Below are 18,487 nucleotides of genomic sequence, written 5' to 3' on the forward strand. Positions count from 1 at the left end.
TTTGCCGGATGCATTTCTCCGAATATTTCTTCAGTGCATTGAAGACCGATAACATATCGTTGAACGACGAATGCCCATCAAAACTATATTAATGATTTCCAACATCATTGACGTAAATTTTTAGAAACAATATATAATCACACCACAACTGTGTTGTGGTTTCAACAAATCGTTTAGACTCTTGGTATGTCCAACTTCATGGAAATCTTCAGTAAAAGGCGAAAGATTTGCTCGATATGAAATTAGACCAGAGCTGTAATTCCGGAACATACAGTTAATGCCAAACAAATGTTGGAAAGTTTTCCAATTTGCAGGATGCACTTCTCCGAATATTTCTTCAGTGCATTGAAGACCGATAACATATCGTTGAACGACGAATGCCCATCAAAACTATATTAATGATTTCCAACATCATTGACGTAAATTTTTAGAAACAATATATAATCACTCCACAACTGTGTTGTGGTTTCAACAAATCGTTTAGACTCTTGGTATGTCCAACTTCACGGAAATCTTTAGTAAAAGGCGAAAGATTTGCACGATATGAAATTAGACCAGAGCTGTAATTCCGGAACATACAGTTAATGCCAAACAAATGTTGGAAAGTTTTCCAATTTGCAGGATGCATTTCTCCGAATATTTCTTCAGTGCATTGAAGACCGATAACTTATCTTTGAACGACGAATGTCCAGTAAAATTATATTGATTATTTCCAACATCATTGACGTAAATTTTTAGAAACAATATAAAATCACACCACAACTGTGTTGTGGTTTCAACAAATGGTTTAGACTCTTGGTATGTCCAACTTCACGGAAATCTTTAGTAAAAGGCGAAAGATTTGCTCGATATGACATTAGACCAGAGGTGTAATTCCGGAACATAGAGTTAATGCCAAACAAATGTTGGAAAGTTTTCCAATTTGCAGCTGGCATTTCTCCGAATATTTCTTCAGTGCATTGAAGACCGATAACATATCGTTGAACGACGAATGCCCATCAAAACTATATTAATGATTTCCAACATCATTGACGTAAATTTTTAGAAACAATATAAAATCACACCACAACTGTGTTGTGGTTTCAACAAATCGTTTAGACTCTTGGTATGTCCAACTTCACGGAAATCTTTAGTAAAAGGCGAAAGATTTGTTCGATATGAAATTAGACCAGAGCTGTAATTCCGGAACATGCAGTTAATGCCAAACAAATGTTGGAAAGTTTTCCAATTTGCAGGATGCATTTCTCCGAATATTTCTTCAGTGCATTGAAGACCGATAACATATCGTTGAACGACGAATGCCCATCAACACTATATTAATGATTTCCAACATCATTGACGTAAATTTTTAGAAACAATAAAAAATCACACCACAACTGTGTTGTGGTTTCAACAAATCGTTTAGACTCTTGGTATGTCCAACTTCACGGAAATCTTTAGTAAAAGGCGAAAGATTTGCTCGATATGAAATTAGACCAGAGCTGTAATTCCGGAACATACAGATAATGCCAAACAAATGTTGGAAAGTTTTCCAATTTGCAGGATGCATTTCACCGAATATTTCTTCAGTGCATTGATGACCGATAACATATCGTTGAACGACGAATGCCCATCAAAACTATATTAATGATTTCCAACATCATTGACGTAAATTTTTAGAAACAATATAAAATCACACCACAACTGTGTTGTGGTTTCAACAAATCGTTTAGACTCTTGGTATGTCCAACTTCACGGAAATCTTTAGTAAAAGGCGAAAGATTTGCTCGATATGAAATTAGACCAGAGCTGTAATTCCGAAACATACAGTTAATGCCAAACAAATGTTGGAAAGTTTTCCAATTTGCAGGATGCATTTCTCCGAATATTTCTTCAGTGCATTGAAGACCGATAACATATCCTTGAACGACGAATGCCCATCAAAACTATATTAATGATTTCCAACATCATTGACGTAAATTTTTAGAAACAATATAAAATCACACCACAACTGTGTTGTGGTTTCAACAAATCGTTTAGACTCTTGGTATGTCCAACTTCACGGAAATCTTTAGTAAAAGGCGAAAGATTTGCTCGATATGAAATTAGACCAGAGCTGTAATTCCGGAACATACAGTTAATGCCAAAGAAATGTTGGAAAGTTTTCCAATTTGCCGGATGCATTTCTCCGAATATTTCTTCAGTGCATTGAAGACCGATAACATATCGTTGAACGACGAATGCCCATCAAAACTATATTAATGATTTCCAACATCATTGACGTAAACTTTTAGAAACAATATATAATCACACCACAACTGTGTTGTGGTTTCAACAAATCGTTTAGACTCTTGGTATGTCCAACTTCATGGAAATCTTTAGTAAAAGGCGAAAGATTTGCTCGATATGAAATTAGACCAGAGCTGTAATTCCGGAACATACAGTTAATGCCAAACAAATGTTGGAAAGTTTTCCAATTTGCAGGATGCATTTCTCCGAATATTTCTTCAGTGCATTGAAGACCGATAACATATCGTTGAACGACGAATGCCCATCAAAACTATATTAATGATTTCCAACATCATTGACGTAAATTTTTAGAAACAATATATAATCACTCCACAACTGTGTTGTGGTTTCAACAAATCGTTTAGACTCTTGGTATGTCCAACTTCACGGAAATCTTTAGTAAAAGGCGAAAGATTTGCACGATATGAAATTATACCAGAGCTGTAATTCCGGAACATACAGTTAATGCCAAACAAATGTTGGAAAGTTTTCCAATTTGCAGGATGTACTTCTCCGAATATTTCTTCAGTGCATTGAAGACCGATAACATATCGTTGAACGACGAATGCCCATCAAAACTATATTAATGATTTCCAACATCATTGACGTAAATTTTTAGAAACAATATATAATCACTCCACAACTGTGTTGTGGTTTCAACAAATCGTTTAGACTCTTGGTATGTCCAACTTCACGGAAATCTTTAGTAAAAGGCGAAAGATTTGCACGAAATGAAATTAGACCAGAGCTGTAATTCCGGAACATACAGTTAATGCCAAACAAATGTTGGAAAGTTTTCCAATTTGCAGGATGCATTTCTCCGAATATTTCTTCAGTGCATTGAAGACCGATAACTTATCTTTGAACGACGAATGTCCAGTAAAATTATATTGATTATTTCCAACATCATTGACGTAAATTTTTAGAAACAATATAAAATCACACCACAACTGTGTTGTGGTTTCAACAAATGGTTTAGACTCTTGGTATGTCCAACTTCACGGAAATCTTTAGTAAAAGGCGAAAGATTTGCTCGATATGATATTAGACCAGAGGTGTAATTCCGGAACATAGAGTTAATGCCAAACAAATGTTGGAAAGTTTTCCAATTTGCAGCTGGCATTTCTCCGAATATTTCTTCAGTGCATTGAAGACCGATAACATATCGTTGAACGACGAATGCCCATCAAAACTATATTAATGATTTCCAACATCATTGACGTAAATTTTTAGAAACAATATAAAATCACACCACAACTGTGTTGTGGTTTCAACAAATCGTTTAGACTCTTGGTATGTCCAACTTCACGGAAATCTTTAGTAAAAGGCGAAAGATTTGTTCGATATGAAATTAGACCAGAGCTGTAATTCCGGAACATGCAGTTAATGCCAAACAAATGTTGGAAAGTTTTCCAATTTGCAGGATGCATTTCTCCGAATATTTCTTCAGTGCATTGAAGACCGATAACATATCGTTGAACGACGAATGCCCATCAACACTATATTAATGATTTCCAACATCATTGACGTAAATTTTTAGAAACAATAAAAAATCACACCACAACTGTGTTGTGGTTTCAACAAATCGTTTAGACTCTTGGTATGTCCAACTTCACGGAAATCTTTAGTAAAAGGCGAAAGATTTGCTTGATATGAAATTAGACCAGAGCTGTAATTCCGGAACATACAGATAATGCCAAACAAATGTTGGAAAGTTTTCCCATTTGCAGGATGCATTTCACCGAATATTTCTTCAGTGCATTGATGACCGATAACATATCGTTGAACGACGAATGCCCATCAAAACTATATTAATGATTTCCAACATCATTGACGTAAATTTTTAGAAACAATATAAAATCACACCACAACTGTGTTGTGGTTTCAACAAATCGTTTAGACTCTTGGTATGTCCAACTTCACGGAAATCTTTAGTAAAAGGCGAAAGATTTGCTCGATATGAAATTAGACCAGAGCTGTAATTCCGAAACATACAGTTAATGCCAAACAAATGTTGGAAAGTTTTCCAATTTGCAGGATGCATTTCTCCGAATATTTCTTCAGTGCATTGAAGACCGATAACATATCCTTGAACGACGAATGCCCATCAAAACTATATTAATGATTTCCAACATCATTGACGTAAATTTTTAGAAACAATATAAAATCACACCACAACTGTGTTGTGGTTTCAACAAATCGTTTAGACTCTTGGTATGTCCAACTTCACGGAAATCTTTAGTAAAAGGCGAAAGATTTGCTCGATATGAAATTAGACCAGAGCTGTAATTCCGGAACATACAGTTAATGCCAAAGAAATGTTGGAAAGTTTTCCAATTTGCCGGATGCATTTCTCCGAATATTTCTTCAGTGCATTGAAGACCGATAACATATCGTTGAACGACGAATGCCCATCAAAACTATATTAATGATTTCCAACATCATTGACGTAAATTTTTAGAAACAATATATAATCACACCACAACTGTGTTGTGGTTTCAACAAATCGTTTAGACTCTTGGTATGTCCAACTTCATGGAAATCTTTAGTAAAAGGCGAAAGATTTGCTCGATATGAAATTAGACCAGAGCTGTAATTCCGGAACATACAGTTAATGCCAAACAAATGTTGGAAAGTTTTCCAATTTGCAGGATGCATTTCTCCGAATATTTCTTCAGTGCATTGAAGACCGATAACATATCGTTGAACGACGAATGCCCATCAAAACTATATTAATGATTTCCAACATCATTGACGTAAATTTTTAGAAACAATATATAATCACTCCACAACTGTGTTGTGGTTTCAACAAATCGTTTAGACTCTTGGTATGTCCAACTTCACGGAAATCTTTAGTAAAAGGCGAAAGATTTGCACGATATGAAATTATACCAGAGCTGTAATTCCGGAACATACAGTTAATGCCAAACAAATGTTGGAAAGTTTTCCAATTTGCAGGATGCATTTCTCCGAATATTTCTTCAGTGCATTGAAGACCGATAACTTATCTTTGAACGACGAATGTCCAGTAAAATTATATTGATTATTTCCAACATCATTGACGTAAATTTTTAGAAACAATATAAAATCACACCACAACTGTGTTGTGGTTTCAACAAATCGTTTAGACTCTTGGTATGTCCAACTTCACGGAAATCTTTAGTAAAAGGCGAAAGATTTGCTCGATATGAAATTAGAACAGAGCTGCAATTCCGAAACATACAGTTAATGCCAAACAAATGTTGGAAAGTTTTCCAATTTGCAGGATGCATTTCTCCGAATATTTCTTCAGTGCATTGAAGACCGATAACATATCCTTGAACGACGAATGCCCATCAAAACTATATTAATGATTTCCAACATCATTGACGTAAATTTTTAGAAACAATATAAAATCACACCACAACTGTGTTGTGGTTTCAACAAATCGTTTAGACTCTTGGTATGTCCAACTTCACGGAAATCTTTAGTAAAAGGCGAAAGATTTGCTCGATATGAAATTAGACCAGAGCTGTAATTCCGGAACATACAGTTAATGCCAAAGAAATGTTGGAAAGTTTTCCAATTTGCAGGATGCATTTCTCCGAATATTTCTTCAGTGCATTGAAGACCGATAACATATCGTTGAACGACGAATGCCCATCAAAACTATATTAATGATTTCCAACATCATTGACGTAAATTTTTAGAAACAATATATAATCACACCACAACTGTGTTGTGGTTTCAACAAATCGTTTAGACTCTTGGTATGTCCAACTTCACGGAAATCTTTAGTAAAAGGCGAAAGATTTGCTCGATACGAAATTAGACCAGAGCTGTGATTCCGGAACATACAGTTAATGCCAAACAAATGTTGGAAAGTTTTCCAATTTGCAGGATGCATTTCTCCGAATATTTCTTCAGTGCATTGAAGACCGATAACATATCGTTGAACAACGAATGCCCATCCACACTATATTAATGATTTCCAACATCATTGACGTAATTTTTTAGAAACAATATAAAATCACACCACAACTGTGTTGTGGTTTCAACAAATCGTTTAGACTCTTGGTATGTCCAACTTCACGGAAATCTTTAGTAAAAGGCGAAAGATTTGCTCGATATGAAATTAGACCAGAGCTGTAATTCCGGAACATACAGTTAATGCCAAACAAATGTTGGAAAGTTTTCCAATTTGCAGGATGCATTTCTCCGAATATTTCTTCAGTGCATTGAAGACCGATAACATATCGTTGAACGACGAATGCCCATCAACACTATATTAATGATTTCCAACATCATTGACGTAAATTTTTAGAAACAATATAAAATCACACAACAACTGTGTTGTGGTTTCAACAAATCGTTTAGACTCTTGCTATGTCCAACTTCACGGAAATCTTTAGTAAAAGGCGAAAGATTTGCTCGATATGAAATTAGACCAGAGCTGTAATTCCGGAACATACAGTTCATGCCAAAGAAATGTTGGAAAGTTTTCCAATTTGCAGGATGCATTTCTCCGAATATTTCTTCAGTGCATTGAAGACCGATAACATATCGTTGAACGACGAATGCCCAGTAAAATTATATTGATTATTTCCAACATCATTGACGTAAATTTTTAGAAAAAATATATAATCACACCACAACTGTGTTGTGGTTTCAACAAATCGTTTAGACTCTTGGTATGTCCAACTTCACCGAAATCTTTAGTAAAAGGCGAAAGATTTGCTCGATATGAAATTAGACCAGAGCTGTAATTCCGAAACATACAGTTAATGCCAAACAAATGTTGGAAAGTTTTCCAATTTGCAGGATGCATTTCTCCGAATATTTCTTCAGTGCATTGAAGACCGATAACATATCGTTGAACGACGAATGTCCAGTAAAATTGTATTGATTATTTCCAACATCATTGACGTAAATTTTTAAAAACAATATAAAATCACACCACAACTGTGTTGTGGTTTCAACAAATCGTTTAGACTCTTGGTATGTCCAACTTCACGGAAATCTTTAGTAAAAGGCGAAAGATTTGCTCGATATGAAATTAGACCAGAGCTGTAATTCCGGAACATACAGTTAATGCCAAACAAATGTTGGAAAGTTTTCCAATTTGCAGGATGCATTTCTCCGAATATTTCTTCAGTGCATTGAAGACCGATAATATATCGTTGAACGACGAATGCCCATCAACACTATATTAATGATTTCCAACATCATTGACGTAAATTTTTAGAAACAATATAAAATCACACCACAACTGTGTTGTGGTTTCAACAAATCGTTTAGACTCTTGGTATGTCCAACTTCACGGAAATCTTCAGTAAAAGGCGGAAGATTTGCTCGATATGAAATTAGACCAGAGCTGTAATTCCGGAACATACAGTTAATGCCAAACAAATGTTGGAAAGTTTTCCAAATTGCAGGATGCATTTCTCCGAATATTTCTTCAGTGCATTGAAGACCGATAACATATCGTTGAACGACGAATGCCCATCAACACTATATTAATGATTTCCAACATCATTGACGTAATTTTTTAGAAACAATATAAAATCACACCACAACTGTGTTGTGGTTTCAACAAATCGTTTAGACTCTTGGTATGTCCAACTTCACGGAAATCTTTAGTAAAAGGCGAAAGATTTGCTCGATATGAAATTAGACCAGAGCTGTAATTCCGGAACATACAGTTAATGCCAAACAAATGTTGGAAAGTTTTCCAATTTGCAGGATGCATTTCTCCGAATATTTCTTCAGTGCATTGAAGACCGATAAGATATCGTTGAACGAAGAATGCCCATCAAAATTATATTAATGATTTCCAACATCATTGACGTAAATTTTTAGAAACAATATAAAATCACACCACAACTGTGTTGTGGTTTCAACAAATCGTTTAGACTCTTGGTATGTCCAACTTCACGGAAATCTTTAGTAAAAGGCGAAAGATTTGCTCGATATGAAATTAGACCAGAGCTGTAATTCCGGAACATACAGTTAATGCCAAAGAAATTTTGGAAAGTTTTCCAATTTGCAGGATGCATTTCACCGAATATTTCTTCAGTGCATTGAAGACCGATAACATATCGTTGAACGACGAATGCCCACCAAAACTATATTAATGATTTCCAACATCATTGACGTAAATTTTTAGAAACAATATATAATCACACCACAACTGTGTTGTGGTTTCAACAAATCGTTTAGACTCTTGGTATGTCCAACTTCACGGTAATCTTTAGTAAAAGGCGAAAGATTTGCTCGATATGAAATTAGACCAGAGCTGTAATTCCGGAACATACAGTTAATGCCAAACAAATGTTGGAAAGTTTTCCAATTTGCAGGATGCATTTCTCCGAATATTTCTTCAGTGCATTGAAGACCGATAACATATCGATGAACGACGAATGTCCAGTAAAATTATATTGATTAATTCCAACATCATTGACGTAAATTTTTAGAAACAATATAAAATCACACCACAACTGTGTTGTGGTTTCAACAAATCGTTTAGACTCTTGGTATGTCCAACTTCACGGAAATCTTTAGTAAAAGGCGAAAGATTTGCTCGATATGAAATTAGACCAGAGCTGTAATTCCGGAACATACAGTTAATGCCAAACAAATGTTGGAAAGTTTTCCAATTTGCAGGATGCATTTCTCCGAATATTTCTTCAGTGCATTGAAGACCGATAACATATCCTTGAACGACGAATGCCCATCAAAACTATATTAATGATTTCCAACATCATTGACGTAAATTTTTAGAAACAATATAAAATCACACCACAACTGTGTTGTGGTTTCAACAAATCGTTTAGACTCTTGGTATGTCCAACTTCACGGAAATCTTTAGTAAAAGGCGGAAGATTTGCTCGATATGAAATTAGACCAGAGGTGTAATTCCGGAACATAAAGTTAATGCCAAACAAATGTTGGAAAGTTTTCCAATTTGCAGGATGCATTTCTCCGAATATTTCTTCAGTGCATTGAAGACCGATAACATATCGTTGAACGACGAATGCCCATCAAAACAATATTAATGATTTCCAACATCATTGACGTAAATTTTTAAAAACAATATAAAATCACACCACAACTGTGTTGTGGTTTCAACAAATCGTTTAGACTCTTGGTATGTCCAACTTCACGGAAATCTTTAGTAAAAGGCGAAAGATTTGCTCGATATGAAATTAGACCAGAGCTGTAATTCCGGAACATACAGTTAATGCCAAACAAATGTTGGGAAGTTTTCCAATTTGCAGGATGCATTTCTCCGAATATTTCTTCAGTGCATTGAAGACCGATAACATATCGTTGAACGACGAATGCCCATCAAAACTATATTAATTATTTCCAACATCATTGACGTAAATTTTTAAAAACAATATTAAATCACACCACAACTGTGTTGTGGTTTCAACAAATCGTTTAGACTCTTGGTATGTCCAACTTCACGGAAATCTTTAGTAAAAGGCGAAAGATTTGCTCGATATGAAATTAGACCAGAGCTGTAATTCCGGAACATACAGTTAATGCCAAACAAATGTTGGAAAGTTTTCCAATTTGCAGGATGCATTTCTCCGAATATTTCTTCAGTGCATTGAAGACCGATAACATATCGATGAACGACGAATGTCCAGTAAAATTATATTGATTAATTCCAACATCATTGACGTAAATTTTTAGAAACAATATAAAATCACACCACAACTGTGCTGTGGTTTCAACCAATCGTTTAGACTCTTGGTATGTCCAACTTCACGGAAATCTTTAGTAAAAGGCGAAAGATTTGCTCGATATGAAATTAGACCAGAACTGTAATTCCGGAACATACAGTTAATGCCAAACAAATGTTGGGAAGTTTTCCAATTTGCAGGATGCATTTCTCCGAATATTTCTTCAGTGCATTGAAGACCGATAACATATCGATGAACGACGAATGTCCAGTAAAATTATATTGATTATTTCCAACATCATTGACGTAAATTTTTAGAAACAATATAAAATCACACCACAACTGTGTTGTGGTTTCAACAAATCGTTTAGACTCTTGGTATGTCCAACTTCACGGAAATCTTTAGTAAAAGGCGAAAGATTTGCTCGATATGAAATTAGACCAGAGCTGTAATTCCGGAACATACAGTTAATGCCAAACAAATGTTGGAAAGTTTTCCAATTTGCAGGATGCATTTCTCCGAATATTTCTTCAGTGCATTGAAGACCGATAACATATCGTTGAACGACGAATGCCCATCAACATTATATTAATGATTTCCAACATCATTGACGTAAATTTTTAGAAACAATATAAAATCACACCACAACTGTGTTGTGGTTTCAACAAATCGTTTAGACTCTTGGTATGTCCAACTTCACGGAAATCTTTAGTAAAAGGCGAAAGATTTGCTCGATATGAAATTAGACCAGAGCTGTAATTCCGGAACATACAGTTAATGCCAAACAAATGTTGGAAAGTTTTCCAATTTGCAGGATGCATTTCTCCGAATATTTCTTCAGTGCATTGAAGACCGATAACATATCGTTGAACGACGAATGCCTAGTAAAATTATATTGATTATTTCCAACATCATTGACGTAAATTTTTGGAAACAATATATAATCACACCACAACTGTGTTGTGGTTTCAACAAATCGTTTAGACTCTTGGTATGTCCAACTTCACGGAAATCTTTAGTAAAAGGCGAAAGATTTGCTCGATATGAAATTAGACCAGAGCTGTAATTCCGGAACATACAGTTAATGCCAAACAAATGTTGGAAAGTTTTCCAATTTGCCGGATGCATTTCTCCGAATATTTCTTCAGTGCATTGAAGACCGATAACATATCGTTGAACGACGAATGCCCATCAAAACTATATTAATGATTTCCAACATCATTGACGTAAATTTTTAGAAACAATATAAAATCACACCACAACTGTGTTGTGATTTCAACAAATCGTTTAGACTCTTGGTATGTCCAACTTCACGGAAATCTTTAGTAAAAGGCGAAAGATTTGCTCGATATGAAATTAGACCAGAGCTGTAATTCCGGAACATTCAGTTAATGCCAAACATATGTTGGAAAGTTTTCCAATTTGCAGGATGCATTTCTCCGAATATTTCTTCAGTGCATTGAAGACCGATAACATATCGTTGAACGACGAATGCCCATCAAAACTATATTAATGATTTCCAACATCATTGACGTAAATTTTTAGAAACAATATAAAATCACACCACAACTGTGTTGTGGTTTCAACAAATCGTTTAGACTCTTGGTATGTCCAACTTCACGGAAATCTTTAGTAAAAGGCGAAAGATTTGCTCGATATGAAATTAGACCAGAGCTGTAATTCCGGAACATTCAGTTAATGCCAAACAAACGTTGGAAAGTTTTCCAATTTGCAGGATGCATTTCTCCGAATATTTCTTCAGTGCACTGAAGACCGATAACATATCGTTGAACGACGAATGCCCATCAAAACTATATTAATGATTTCCAACATCATTGACGTAAATTTTTAGAAACAATATAAAATCACACCACAACTGTGTTGTGGTTTCAACAAATCGTTTAGACTCTTGGTATGTCCAACTTCACGGAAATCTTTAGTAAAAGGCGAAAGATTTGCTCGATATGAAATTAGACCAGAACTGTAATTCCGGAACATACAGTTAATGCCAAACAAATGTTGGAAAGTTTTCCAATTTGCAGGATGCATTTCTCCGAATATTTCTTCAGTGCATTGAAGACCGATAACATATCGATGAACGACGAATGTCCAGTAAAATTATATTGATTATTTCCAACATCATTGACGTAAATTTTTAGAAACAATATAAAATCACACCACAACTGTGTTGTGGTTTCAACAAATACACGGAAATCTTTAGTAAAAGGCGAAAGATTTGCTCGATATGAAATTAGACCAGAGCTGTAATTCCGGAACATACAGTTAATGCCAAACAAATGTTGGAAAGTTTTCAAATTTGCAGGATGCATTTCTCCGAATATTTCTTCAGTGCATTGAAGACCGATAACATATCGTTGAACGACGAATGCCCATCAACATTATATTAATGATTTCCAACATCATTGACGTAAATTTTTAGAAACAATATAAAATCACACCACAACTGTGTTGTGGTTTCAACAAATCGTTTAGACTCTTGGTATGTCCAACTTCACGGAAATCTTTAGTAAAAGGCGAAAGATTTGCTCGATATGAAATTAGACCAGAGCTGTAATTCCGGAACATACAGTTAATGCCAAACAAATGTTGGAAAGTTTTCCAATTTGCAGGATGCATTTCTCCGAATATTTCTTCAGTGCATTGAAGACCGATAACATATCGTTGAACGACGAATGCCTAGTAAAATTATATTGATTATTTCCAACATCATTGACGTAAATTTTTGGAAACAATATATAATCACACCACAACTGTGTTGTGGTTTCAACAAATCGTTTAGACTCTTGGTATGTCCAACTTCACGGAAATCTTTAGTAAAAGGCGAAAGATTTGCTCGATATGAAATTAGACCAGAGCTGTAATTCCGGAACATACAGTTAATGCCAAACAAATGTTGGAAAGTTTTCCAATTTGCAGGATGCATTTCTCCGAATATTTCTTCAGTGCATTGAAGACCGATAACATATCGTTGAACGACGAATGCCCATCAAAACTATATTAATGATTTCCAACATCATTGACGTAAATTTTTAGAAACAATATAAAATCACACCACAAATGTGTTGTGGTTTCAACAAATCGTTTAGACTCTTGGTATGTCCAACTTCACGGAAATCTTTAGTAAAAGGCGAAAGATTTGCTCGATATGAAATTAGACCAGAGCTGTAATTCCGGAACATTCAGTTAATGCCAAACATATGTTGGAAAGTTTTCCAATTTGCAGGATGCATTTCTCCGAATATTTCTTCAGTGCATTGAAGACCGATAACATATCGTTGAACGACGAATGCCCATCAAAACTATATTAATGATTTCCAACATCATTGACGTAAATTTTTAGAAACAATATAAAATCACACCACAACTGTGTTGTGGTTTCAACAAATCGTTTAGACTCTTGGTATGTCCAACTTCACGGAAATCTTTAGTAAAAGGCGAAAGATTTGCTCGATATGAAATTAGACCAGAGCTGTAATTCCGGAACATTCAGTTAATGCCAAACAAACGTTGGAAAGTTTTCCAATTTGCAGGATGCATTTCTCCGAATATTTCTTCAGTGCACTGAAGACCGATAACATATCGTTGAACGACGAATGCCCATCAAAACTATATTAATGATTTCCAACATCATTGACGTAAATTTTTAGAAACAATATAAAATCACACCACAACTGTGTTGTGGTTTCAACAAATCGTTTAGACTCTTGGTATGTCCAACTTCACGGAAATCTTTAGTAAAAGGCGAAAGATTTGCTCGATATGAAATTAGACCAGAGCTGTAATTCCGGAACATTCAGTTAATGCCAAACAAATGTTGGAAACTTTTCCAATTTGCAGGATGCATTTCTCCGAATATTTCTTCAGTGCATTGAAGACCGATAACATATCGTTGAACGACGAATGCCCATCAAAACTATATTAATTATTTCCAACATCATTGACGTAAATTTTTAGAAACAATATAAAATCACACCACAACTGTGTTGTGGTTTCAACAAATCGTTTAGACTCTTGGTATGTCCAACTTCACGGAAATCTTTAGTAAAAGGCGAAAGATTTGCTCGATATGAAATTAGACCAGAGCTGTAATTCCGGAACATACACTTAATGCCAAACAAATGTTGGGAAGTTTTCCAATTTGCAGGATGCATTTCTCGGAATATTTCTTCAGTGCATTGAAGACCGATAACATATCGTTGAACGACGAATGCCCATCAAAACTATATTAATGATTTCCAACATCATTGACGTAAATTTTTAGAAACAATATAAAATCACACCACAACTGTGTTGTGGTTTCAACAAATCGTTTAGACTCTTGGTATGTCCAACTTCACGGAAATCTTTAGTAAAAGGCGAAAGATTTGCTCGATATGAAATTAGACCAGAGCTGTAATTTCGGAACATACACTTAATGCCAAAAAATGTTGGGAAGTTTTCCAATTTGCAGGATGCATTTCTCCGAATATTTCTTCAGTGCATTGAAGACCGATAACATATCGTTGAACGACGAATGCCCAGCAAAATTATATTGATTATTTCCAACATCATTGACGTAAATTTTTAGAAACAATATATAATCACACCACAACTGTGTTGTGGTTTCAACAAATCGTTTAGACTCTTGGTATGTCCAACTTCACGGAAATCTTTAGTAAAAGGCGAAAGATTTGCTCGATATGAAATTAGACCAGAGCTGTAATTCCGGAACATACACTTATTGCCAAACAAATGTTGGGAAGTTTTCCAATTTGCAGGATGCATTTCTCCGAATATTTCTTCAGTGCATTGAAGACCGATAACATATCGTTGAACGACGAATGCCCATCAAAACTATATTAATGATTTCCAACATCATTGACGTAAATTTTTAGAAACAATATAAAATCACACCACAACTGTGTTGTGGTTTCAACAAATCGTTTAGACTCTTGGTATGTCCAACTTCACGGAAATCTTTAGTAAAAGGCGAAAGATTTGCTCGATATGAAATTAGACCAGAGCTGTAATTCCGGAACATACACTTAATGCCAAAAAATGTTGGGAAGTTTTCCAATTTGCAGGATGCATTTCTCCGAATATTTCTTCAGTGCATTGAAGACCGATAACATATCGTTGAACGCCGAATGCCCAGTAAAATTATATTGATTATTTCCAACATCATTGACGTAAATTTTTAGAAACAATATATAATCACACCACAACTGTGTTGTGGTTTCAACAAATCGTTTAGAATCTTGGTATGTCCAACTTCACGGAAATCTTTAGTAAAAGGCGAAAGATTTGCTCGATATGAAATTAGACCAGAGCTGTAATTCCGGAATATACAGTTAATGCCAAACAAATGTTGGAAAGTTTTCCAATTTGCAGGATGCATTTATCCGAATATTTCTTCAGTGCATTGAAGACCGATAACATATCGTTGAACGACGAATGCCCATCAAAACTATATTAATGATTTCCAACATCATTGACGTAAATTTTTAGAAACAATATAAAATCACACCACAACTGTGTTGTCGTTTCAACAAATCGTTTAGACTCTTGGTATGTCCAACTTCACGGAAATCTTTAGTAAAAGGCGAAAGATTTGCTCGATATGAAATTAGACCAGAGCTGTAATTCCGGAACATTCAGTTAATGCCAAACAAACGTTGGAAAGTTTTCCAATTTGCAGGATGCATTTCTCCGAATATTTCTTCAGTGCATTGAAGACCGATAACATATCGTTGAACGACGAATGCCCATCAAAACTATATTAATGATTTCCAACATCATTGACGTAAATTTTTAGAAACAATATAAAATCACACCACAACTGTGTTGTGGTTTCAACAAATCGTTTAGACTCTTGGTATGTCCAACTTCACGGAAATCTTTAGTAAAAGGCGAAAGATTTGCTCGATATGAAATTAGACCAGAGCTGTAATTCCGGAACATTCAGTTAATGCCAAACAAACGTTGGAAAGTTTTCCAATTTGCAGGATGCATTTCTCCGAATATTTCTTCAGTGCATTGAAGACCGATAACATATCGTTGAACGACGAATGCCTATCAAAACTATATTAATGATTTCCAACATCATTGACGTAAACTTTTAGAAACAATATAAAATCACACCACAACTGTGTTGTGGTTTCAACAAATCGTTTAGACTCTTGGTATGTCCAACTTCACGGAAATCTTTAGTAAAAGGCGAAAGATTTGCTCGATATGAAATTAGACCAGAGCTGTAATTCCGGAACATTCAGTTAATGCCAAACAAATGTTGGAAACTTTTCCAATTTGCAGGATGCATTTCTCCGAATATTTCTTCAGTGCATTGAAGACCGATAACATATCGTTGAACGACGAATGCCCATCAAAACTATATTAATGATTTCCAACATCATTGACGTAAATTTTTAGAAACAATATAAAATCACACCACAACTGTGTTGTGGTTTCAACAAATCGTTTAGACTCTTGGTATGTCCAACTTCACGGAAATCTTTAGTAAAAGGCGAAAGATTTGCTCGATATGAAATTAGACCAGAGCTGTAATTCCGGAACATACAGTTAATGCCAAACAAATGTTGGAAAGTTTTCCAATTTTCCGGATGCATTTCTCCGAATATTTCTTCAGTGCATTGAAGACCGATAACATATCGTTGAACGACGAAATCCCATCAACACTATATTAATGATTTCCAGCATCATTGACGTAAATTTTTAGAAACAATATAAAATCACACCACAACTGTGTTGTGGTTTCAACAAATCGTTTAGACTCTTGGTATGTCCAACTTCACGGAAATCTTTAGTAAAAGGCGAAAGATTTGCTCGATATGAAATTAGACCAGAGCTGTAATTCCGGAACATACAGTTAATGCCAAACAAATGTTGGAAAGTTTTCCAATTTGCAGGATGCATTTATCCGAATATTTCTTCAGTGCATTGAAGACCGATAACATATCGTTGAACGACGAATGCCCATCAAAACTATATTAATGATTTCCAACATCATTGACGTAAATTTTTAGAAACAATATAAAATCACACCACAACTGTGTTGTGGTTTCAACAAATCGTTTAGACTCTTGGTATGTCCAACTTCACGGAAATCTTTAGTAAAAGGCGAAAGATTTGCTCGATATGAAATTAGACCAGAGCTGTAATTCCGGAACATTCAGTTAATGCCAAACAAATGTTGGAAACTTTTCCAATTTGCAGGATGCATTTCTCCGAATATTTCTTCAGTGCATTGAAGACCGATAACATATCGTTGAACGACGAATGCCCATCAAAACTATATTAATTATTTCCAACATCATTGACGTAAATTTTTAGAAACAATATAAAATCACACCACAACTGTGTTGTGGTTTCAACAAATCGTTTAGACTCTTGGTATGTCCAACTTCACGGAAATCTTTAGTAAAAGGCGAAAGATTTGCTCGATATGAAATTAGACCAGAGCTGTAATTCCGGAACATACACTTAATGCCAAACAAATGTTGGGAAGTTTTCCAATTTGCAGGATGCATTTCTCGGAATATTTCTTCAGTGCATTGAAGACCGATAACATATCGTTGAACGACGAATGCCCATCAAAACTATATTAATGATTTCCAACATCATTGACGTAAATTTTTAGAAACAATATAAAATCACACCACAACTGTGTTGTGGTTTCAACAAATCGTTTAGACTCTTGGTATGTCCAACTTCACGGAAATCTTTAGTAAAAGGCGAAAGATTTGCTCGATATGAAATTAGACCAGAGCTGTAATTTCGGAACATACACTTAATGCCAAAAAATGTTGGGAAGTTTTCCAATTTGCAGGATGCATTTCTCCGAATATTTCTTCAGTGCATTGAAGACCGATAACATATCGTTGAACGACGAATGCCCAGTAAAATTATATTGATTATTTCCAACATCATTGACGTAAATTTTTAGAAACAATATATAATCACACCACAACTGTGTTGTGGTTTCAACAAATCGTTTAGACTCTTGGTATGTCCAACTTCACGGAAATCTTTAGTAAAAGGCGAAAGATTTGCTCGATATGAAATTAGACCAGAGCTGTAATTCCGGAACATACACTTATTGCCAAACAAATGTTGGGAAGTTTTCCAATTTGCAGGATGCATTTCTCCGAATATTTCTTCAGTGCATTGAAGACCGATAACATATCGTTGAACGACGAATGCCCATCAAAACTATATTAATGATTTCCAACATCATTGACGTAAATTTTTAGAAACAATATAAAATCACACCACAACTGTGTTGTGGTTTCAACAAATCGTTTAGACTCTTGGTATGTCCAACTTCACGGAAATCTTTAGTAAAAGGCGAAAGATTTGCTCGATATGAAATTAGACCAGAGCTGTAATTCCGGAACATTCAGTTAATGCCAAACAAACGTTGGAAAGTTTTCCAATTTGCAGGATGCATTTCTCCGAATATTTCTTCAGTGCATTGAAGACCGATAACATATCGTTGAACGACGAATGCCCATCAAAACTATATTAATGAT

At 35.1% G+C, this 18,487-nt stretch overlaps 59 non-coding genes and 1 pseudogene across 59 annotated transcripts; all 60 read right to left on the reverse strand.

Moving 5' to 3' along the window:
* Nucleotides 1-141: 141 nt before the first annotated feature.
* Nucleotides 142-255, reverse strand: LOC145896410 (U5 spliceosomal RNA). The gene has a single exon (XR_014401863.1). It is a non-coding gene; the product is annotated as a U5 spliceosomal RNA (small nuclear RNA).
* A 193-nt stretch (nt 256-448) lies between these two features.
* LOC145896323 (U5 spliceosomal RNA) lies at nt 449-562 on the reverse strand. Its single transcript, XR_014401780.1, has one exon. It is a non-coding gene; the product is annotated as a U5 spliceosomal RNA (small nuclear RNA).
* A 193-nt stretch (nt 563-755) lies between these two features.
* On the reverse strand, nt 756-869 carry LOC145896282 (U5 spliceosomal RNA). Its single transcript, XR_014401741.1, has one exon. It is a non-coding gene; the product is annotated as a U5 spliceosomal RNA (small nuclear RNA).
* A 193-nt stretch (nt 870-1,062) lies between these two features.
* Nucleotides 1,063-1,176, reverse strand: LOC145896502 (U5 spliceosomal RNA). The gene has a single exon (XR_014401946.1). It is a non-coding gene; the product is annotated as a U5 spliceosomal RNA (small nuclear RNA).
* Nucleotides 1,177-1,369: 193 nt separating this feature from the next.
* On the reverse strand, nt 1,370-1,483 carry LOC145896863 (U5 spliceosomal RNA). Its single transcript, XR_014402288.1, has one exon. It is a non-coding gene; the product is annotated as a U5 spliceosomal RNA (small nuclear RNA).
* A 193-nt stretch (nt 1,484-1,676) lies between these two features.
* On the reverse strand, nt 1,677-1,790 carry LOC145896864 (U5 spliceosomal RNA). Its single transcript, XR_014402289.1, has one exon. It is a non-coding gene; the product is annotated as a U5 spliceosomal RNA (small nuclear RNA).
* A 193-nt stretch (nt 1,791-1,983) lies between these two features.
* LOC145896865 (U5 spliceosomal RNA) lies at nt 1,984-2,097 on the reverse strand. Its single transcript, XR_014402290.1, has one exon. It is a non-coding gene; the product is annotated as a U5 spliceosomal RNA (small nuclear RNA).
* Nucleotides 2,098-2,290: 193 nt separating this feature from the next.
* LOC145896347 (U5 spliceosomal RNA) lies at nt 2,291-2,404 on the reverse strand. The gene has a single exon (XR_014401804.1). It is a non-coding gene; the product is annotated as a U5 spliceosomal RNA (small nuclear RNA).
* A 193-nt stretch (nt 2,405-2,597) lies between these two features.
* Nucleotides 2,598-2,711, reverse strand: LOC145896380 (U5 spliceosomal RNA). The gene has a single exon (XR_014401835.1). It is a non-coding gene; the product is annotated as a U5 spliceosomal RNA (small nuclear RNA).
* A 193-nt stretch (nt 2,712-2,904) lies between these two features.
* On the reverse strand, nt 2,905-3,018 carry LOC145896343 (U5 spliceosomal RNA). Its single transcript, XR_014401800.1, has one exon. It is a non-coding gene; the product is annotated as a U5 spliceosomal RNA (small nuclear RNA).
* Nucleotides 3,019-3,211: 193 nt separating this feature from the next.
* On the reverse strand, nt 3,212-3,325 carry LOC145896279 (U5 spliceosomal RNA). The gene has a single exon (XR_014401738.1). It is a non-coding gene; the product is annotated as a U5 spliceosomal RNA (small nuclear RNA).
* Nucleotides 3,326-3,518: 193 nt separating this feature from the next.
* LOC145896503 (U5 spliceosomal RNA) lies at nt 3,519-3,632 on the reverse strand. Its single transcript, XR_014401947.1, has one exon. It is a non-coding gene; the product is annotated as a U5 spliceosomal RNA (small nuclear RNA).
* Nucleotides 3,633-3,825: 193 nt separating this feature from the next.
* Nucleotides 3,826-3,939, reverse strand: LOC145896294 (U5 spliceosomal RNA). The gene has a single exon (XR_014401752.1). It is a non-coding gene; the product is annotated as a U5 spliceosomal RNA (small nuclear RNA).
* A 193-nt stretch (nt 3,940-4,132) lies between these two features.
* LOC145896866 (U5 spliceosomal RNA) lies at nt 4,133-4,246 on the reverse strand. Its single transcript, XR_014402291.1, has one exon. It is a non-coding gene; the product is annotated as a U5 spliceosomal RNA (small nuclear RNA).
* A 193-nt stretch (nt 4,247-4,439) lies between these two features.
* LOC145896867 (U5 spliceosomal RNA) lies at nt 4,440-4,553 on the reverse strand. Its single transcript, XR_014402292.1, has one exon. It is a non-coding gene; the product is annotated as a U5 spliceosomal RNA (small nuclear RNA).
* A 193-nt stretch (nt 4,554-4,746) lies between these two features.
* LOC145896348 (U5 spliceosomal RNA) lies at nt 4,747-4,860 on the reverse strand. The gene has a single exon (XR_014401805.1). It is a non-coding gene; the product is annotated as a U5 spliceosomal RNA (small nuclear RNA).
* A 193-nt stretch (nt 4,861-5,053) lies between these two features.
* LOC145896381 (U5 spliceosomal RNA) lies at nt 5,054-5,167 on the reverse strand. The gene has a single exon (XR_014401836.1). It is a non-coding gene; the product is annotated as a U5 spliceosomal RNA (small nuclear RNA).
* Nucleotides 5,168-5,360: 193 nt separating this feature from the next.
* LOC145896328 (U5 spliceosomal RNA) lies at nt 5,361-5,474 on the reverse strand. Its single transcript, XR_014401785.1, has one exon. It is a non-coding gene; the product is annotated as a U5 spliceosomal RNA (small nuclear RNA).
* A 193-nt stretch (nt 5,475-5,667) lies between these two features.
* On the reverse strand, nt 5,668-5,781 carry LOC145896868 (U5 spliceosomal RNA). The gene has a single exon (XR_014402293.1). It is a non-coding gene; the product is annotated as a U5 spliceosomal RNA (small nuclear RNA).
* A 193-nt stretch (nt 5,782-5,974) lies between these two features.
* Nucleotides 5,975-6,088, reverse strand: LOC145896281 (U5 spliceosomal RNA). The gene has a single exon (XR_014401740.1). It is a non-coding gene; the product is annotated as a U5 spliceosomal RNA (small nuclear RNA).
* Nucleotides 6,089-6,281: 193 nt separating this feature from the next.
* LOC145896869 (U5 spliceosomal RNA) lies at nt 6,282-6,395 on the reverse strand. Its single transcript, XR_014402294.1, has one exon. It is a non-coding gene; the product is annotated as a U5 spliceosomal RNA (small nuclear RNA).
* Nucleotides 6,396-6,586: 191 nt separating this feature from the next.
* LOC145896280 (U5 spliceosomal RNA) lies at nt 6,587-6,702 on the reverse strand. The gene has a single exon (XR_014401739.1). It is a non-coding gene; the product is annotated as a U5 spliceosomal RNA (small nuclear RNA).
* Nucleotides 6,703-6,895: 193 nt separating this feature from the next.
* Nucleotides 6,896-7,009, reverse strand: LOC145896374 (U5 spliceosomal RNA). Its single transcript, XR_014401829.1, has one exon. It is a non-coding gene; the product is annotated as a U5 spliceosomal RNA (small nuclear RNA).
* Nucleotides 7,010-7,202: 193 nt separating this feature from the next.
* LOC145896870 (U5 spliceosomal RNA) lies at nt 7,203-7,316 on the reverse strand. Its single transcript, XR_014402295.1, has one exon. It is a non-coding gene; the product is annotated as a U5 spliceosomal RNA (small nuclear RNA).
* Nucleotides 7,317-7,509: 193 nt separating this feature from the next.
* LOC145896312 (U5 spliceosomal RNA) lies at nt 7,510-7,623 on the reverse strand. The gene has a single exon (XR_014401769.1). It is a non-coding gene; the product is annotated as a U5 spliceosomal RNA (small nuclear RNA).
* Nucleotides 7,624-7,816: 193 nt separating this feature from the next.
* On the reverse strand, nt 7,817-7,930 carry LOC145896871 (U5 spliceosomal RNA). The gene has a single exon (XR_014402296.1). It is a non-coding gene; the product is annotated as a U5 spliceosomal RNA (small nuclear RNA).
* Nucleotides 7,931-8,123: 193 nt separating this feature from the next.
* Nucleotides 8,124-8,237, reverse strand: LOC145896873 (U5 spliceosomal RNA). Its single transcript, XR_014402298.1, has one exon. It is a non-coding gene; the product is annotated as a U5 spliceosomal RNA (small nuclear RNA).
* Nucleotides 8,238-8,430: 193 nt separating this feature from the next.
* LOC145896356 (U5 spliceosomal RNA) lies at nt 8,431-8,544 on the reverse strand. Its single transcript, XR_014401812.1, has one exon. It is a non-coding gene; the product is annotated as a U5 spliceosomal RNA (small nuclear RNA).
* Nucleotides 8,545-8,737: 193 nt separating this feature from the next.
* On the reverse strand, nt 8,738-8,851 carry LOC145896874 (U5 spliceosomal RNA). Its single transcript, XR_014402299.1, has one exon. It is a non-coding gene; the product is annotated as a U5 spliceosomal RNA (small nuclear RNA).
* A 193-nt stretch (nt 8,852-9,044) lies between these two features.
* LOC145896390 (U5 spliceosomal RNA) lies at nt 9,045-9,158 on the reverse strand. The gene has a single exon (XR_014401844.1). It is a non-coding gene; the product is annotated as a U5 spliceosomal RNA (small nuclear RNA).
* Nucleotides 9,159-9,351: 193 nt separating this feature from the next.
* On the reverse strand, nt 9,352-9,465 carry LOC145896875 (U5 spliceosomal RNA). Its single transcript, XR_014402300.1, has one exon. It is a non-coding gene; the product is annotated as a U5 spliceosomal RNA (small nuclear RNA).
* A 193-nt stretch (nt 9,466-9,658) lies between these two features.
* LOC145896877 (U5 spliceosomal RNA) lies at nt 9,659-9,772 on the reverse strand. The gene has a single exon (XR_014402301.1). It is a non-coding gene; the product is annotated as a U5 spliceosomal RNA (small nuclear RNA).
* A 193-nt stretch (nt 9,773-9,965) lies between these two features.
* LOC145896388 (U5 spliceosomal RNA) lies at nt 9,966-10,079 on the reverse strand. Its single transcript, XR_014401842.1, has one exon. It is a non-coding gene; the product is annotated as a U5 spliceosomal RNA (small nuclear RNA).
* Nucleotides 10,080-10,272: 193 nt separating this feature from the next.
* On the reverse strand, nt 10,273-10,386 carry LOC145896878 (U5 spliceosomal RNA). The gene has a single exon (XR_014402302.1). It is a non-coding gene; the product is annotated as a U5 spliceosomal RNA (small nuclear RNA).
* A 193-nt stretch (nt 10,387-10,579) lies between these two features.
* On the reverse strand, nt 10,580-10,693 carry LOC145896879 (U5 spliceosomal RNA). The gene has a single exon (XR_014402303.1). It is a non-coding gene; the product is annotated as a U5 spliceosomal RNA (small nuclear RNA).
* Nucleotides 10,694-10,886: 193 nt separating this feature from the next.
* Nucleotides 10,887-11,000, reverse strand: LOC145896880 (U5 spliceosomal RNA). The gene has a single exon (XR_014402304.1). It is a non-coding gene; the product is annotated as a U5 spliceosomal RNA (small nuclear RNA).
* Nucleotides 11,001-11,193: 193 nt separating this feature from the next.
* Nucleotides 11,194-11,307, reverse strand: LOC145896200 (U5 spliceosomal RNA). Its single transcript, XR_014401670.1, has one exon. It is a non-coding gene; the product is annotated as a U5 spliceosomal RNA (small nuclear RNA).
* Nucleotides 11,308-11,500: 193 nt separating this feature from the next.
* LOC145896881 (U5 spliceosomal RNA) lies at nt 11,501-11,614 on the reverse strand. Its single transcript, XR_014402305.1, has one exon. It is a non-coding gene; the product is annotated as a U5 spliceosomal RNA (small nuclear RNA).
* A 193-nt stretch (nt 11,615-11,807) lies between these two features.
* Nucleotides 11,808-11,921, reverse strand: LOC145896271 (U5 spliceosomal RNA). The gene has a single exon (XR_014401731.1). It is a non-coding gene; the product is annotated as a U5 spliceosomal RNA (small nuclear RNA).
* Nucleotides 11,922-12,090: 169 nt separating this feature from the next.
* On the reverse strand, nt 12,091-12,198 carry LOC145896435 (U5 spliceosomal RNA; annotated as a pseudogene).
* A 197-nt stretch (nt 12,199-12,395) lies between these two features.
* LOC145896882 (U5 spliceosomal RNA) lies at nt 12,396-12,509 on the reverse strand. The gene has a single exon (XR_014402306.1). It is a non-coding gene; the product is annotated as a U5 spliceosomal RNA (small nuclear RNA).
* Nucleotides 12,510-12,702: 193 nt separating this feature from the next.
* Nucleotides 12,703-12,816, reverse strand: LOC145896883 (U5 spliceosomal RNA). Its single transcript, XR_014402307.1, has one exon. It is a non-coding gene; the product is annotated as a U5 spliceosomal RNA (small nuclear RNA).
* Nucleotides 12,817-13,009: 193 nt separating this feature from the next.
* On the reverse strand, nt 13,010-13,123 carry LOC145896529 (U5 spliceosomal RNA). The gene has a single exon (XR_014401971.1). It is a non-coding gene; the product is annotated as a U5 spliceosomal RNA (small nuclear RNA).
* A 193-nt stretch (nt 13,124-13,316) lies between these two features.
* LOC145896885 (U5 spliceosomal RNA) lies at nt 13,317-13,430 on the reverse strand. The gene has a single exon (XR_014402308.1). It is a non-coding gene; the product is annotated as a U5 spliceosomal RNA (small nuclear RNA).
* A 193-nt stretch (nt 13,431-13,623) lies between these two features.
* LOC145896886 (U5 spliceosomal RNA) lies at nt 13,624-13,737 on the reverse strand. Its single transcript, XR_014402309.1, has one exon. It is a non-coding gene; the product is annotated as a U5 spliceosomal RNA (small nuclear RNA).
* A 193-nt stretch (nt 13,738-13,930) lies between these two features.
* Nucleotides 13,931-14,044, reverse strand: LOC145896887 (U5 spliceosomal RNA). The gene has a single exon (XR_014402310.1). It is a non-coding gene; the product is annotated as a U5 spliceosomal RNA (small nuclear RNA).
* A 193-nt stretch (nt 14,045-14,237) lies between these two features.
* On the reverse strand, nt 14,238-14,351 carry LOC145896888 (U5 spliceosomal RNA). Its single transcript, XR_014402311.1, has one exon. It is a non-coding gene; the product is annotated as a U5 spliceosomal RNA (small nuclear RNA).
* A 192-nt stretch (nt 14,352-14,543) lies between these two features.
* LOC145896889 (U5 spliceosomal RNA) lies at nt 14,544-14,657 on the reverse strand. Its single transcript, XR_014402312.1, has one exon. It is a non-coding gene; the product is annotated as a U5 spliceosomal RNA (small nuclear RNA).
* Nucleotides 14,658-14,850: 193 nt separating this feature from the next.
* Nucleotides 14,851-14,964, reverse strand: LOC145896891 (U5 spliceosomal RNA). Its single transcript, XR_014402314.1, has one exon. It is a non-coding gene; the product is annotated as a U5 spliceosomal RNA (small nuclear RNA).
* Nucleotides 14,965-15,156: 192 nt separating this feature from the next.
* On the reverse strand, nt 15,157-15,270 carry LOC145896349 (U5 spliceosomal RNA). The gene has a single exon (XR_014401806.1). It is a non-coding gene; the product is annotated as a U5 spliceosomal RNA (small nuclear RNA).
* A 193-nt stretch (nt 15,271-15,463) lies between these two features.
* Nucleotides 15,464-15,577, reverse strand: LOC145896295 (U5 spliceosomal RNA). Its single transcript, XR_014401753.1, has one exon. It is a non-coding gene; the product is annotated as a U5 spliceosomal RNA (small nuclear RNA).
* A 193-nt stretch (nt 15,578-15,770) lies between these two features.
* On the reverse strand, nt 15,771-15,884 carry LOC145896893 (U5 spliceosomal RNA). Its single transcript, XR_014402315.1, has one exon. It is a non-coding gene; the product is annotated as a U5 spliceosomal RNA (small nuclear RNA).
* Nucleotides 15,885-16,077: 193 nt separating this feature from the next.
* On the reverse strand, nt 16,078-16,191 carry LOC145896894 (U5 spliceosomal RNA). Its single transcript, XR_014402316.1, has one exon. It is a non-coding gene; the product is annotated as a U5 spliceosomal RNA (small nuclear RNA).
* A 193-nt stretch (nt 16,192-16,384) lies between these two features.
* LOC145896895 (U5 spliceosomal RNA) lies at nt 16,385-16,498 on the reverse strand. Its single transcript, XR_014402317.1, has one exon. It is a non-coding gene; the product is annotated as a U5 spliceosomal RNA (small nuclear RNA).
* A 193-nt stretch (nt 16,499-16,691) lies between these two features.
* LOC145896896 (U5 spliceosomal RNA) lies at nt 16,692-16,805 on the reverse strand. Its single transcript, XR_014402318.1, has one exon. It is a non-coding gene; the product is annotated as a U5 spliceosomal RNA (small nuclear RNA).
* Nucleotides 16,806-16,998: 193 nt separating this feature from the next.
* Nucleotides 16,999-17,112, reverse strand: LOC145896898 (U5 spliceosomal RNA). Its single transcript, XR_014402319.1, has one exon. It is a non-coding gene; the product is annotated as a U5 spliceosomal RNA (small nuclear RNA).
* Nucleotides 17,113-17,305: 193 nt separating this feature from the next.
* On the reverse strand, nt 17,306-17,419 carry LOC145896899 (U5 spliceosomal RNA). The gene has a single exon (XR_014402320.1). It is a non-coding gene; the product is annotated as a U5 spliceosomal RNA (small nuclear RNA).
* A 193-nt stretch (nt 17,420-17,612) lies between these two features.
* Nucleotides 17,613-17,726, reverse strand: LOC145896900 (U5 spliceosomal RNA). The gene has a single exon (XR_014402321.1). It is a non-coding gene; the product is annotated as a U5 spliceosomal RNA (small nuclear RNA).
* Nucleotides 17,727-17,918: 192 nt separating this feature from the next.
* On the reverse strand, nt 17,919-18,032 carry LOC145896901 (U5 spliceosomal RNA). The gene has a single exon (XR_014402322.1). It is a non-coding gene; the product is annotated as a U5 spliceosomal RNA (small nuclear RNA).
* A 193-nt stretch (nt 18,033-18,225) lies between these two features.
* Nucleotides 18,226-18,339, reverse strand: LOC145896902 (U5 spliceosomal RNA). The gene has a single exon (XR_014402323.1). It is a non-coding gene; the product is annotated as a U5 spliceosomal RNA (small nuclear RNA).
* Between the last annotated feature and the right edge of the window lie 148 nt (nt 18,340-18,487).

This window comes from Ascidia mentula, chromosome 3, assembly GCF_947561715.1.
Source record: "Ascidia mentula chromosome 3, kaAscMent1.1, whole genome shotgun sequence".
NCBI classification, from domain to species: Eukaryota; Metazoa; Chordata; class Ascidiacea; order Phlebobranchia; family Ascidiidae; genus Ascidia; species Ascidia mentula.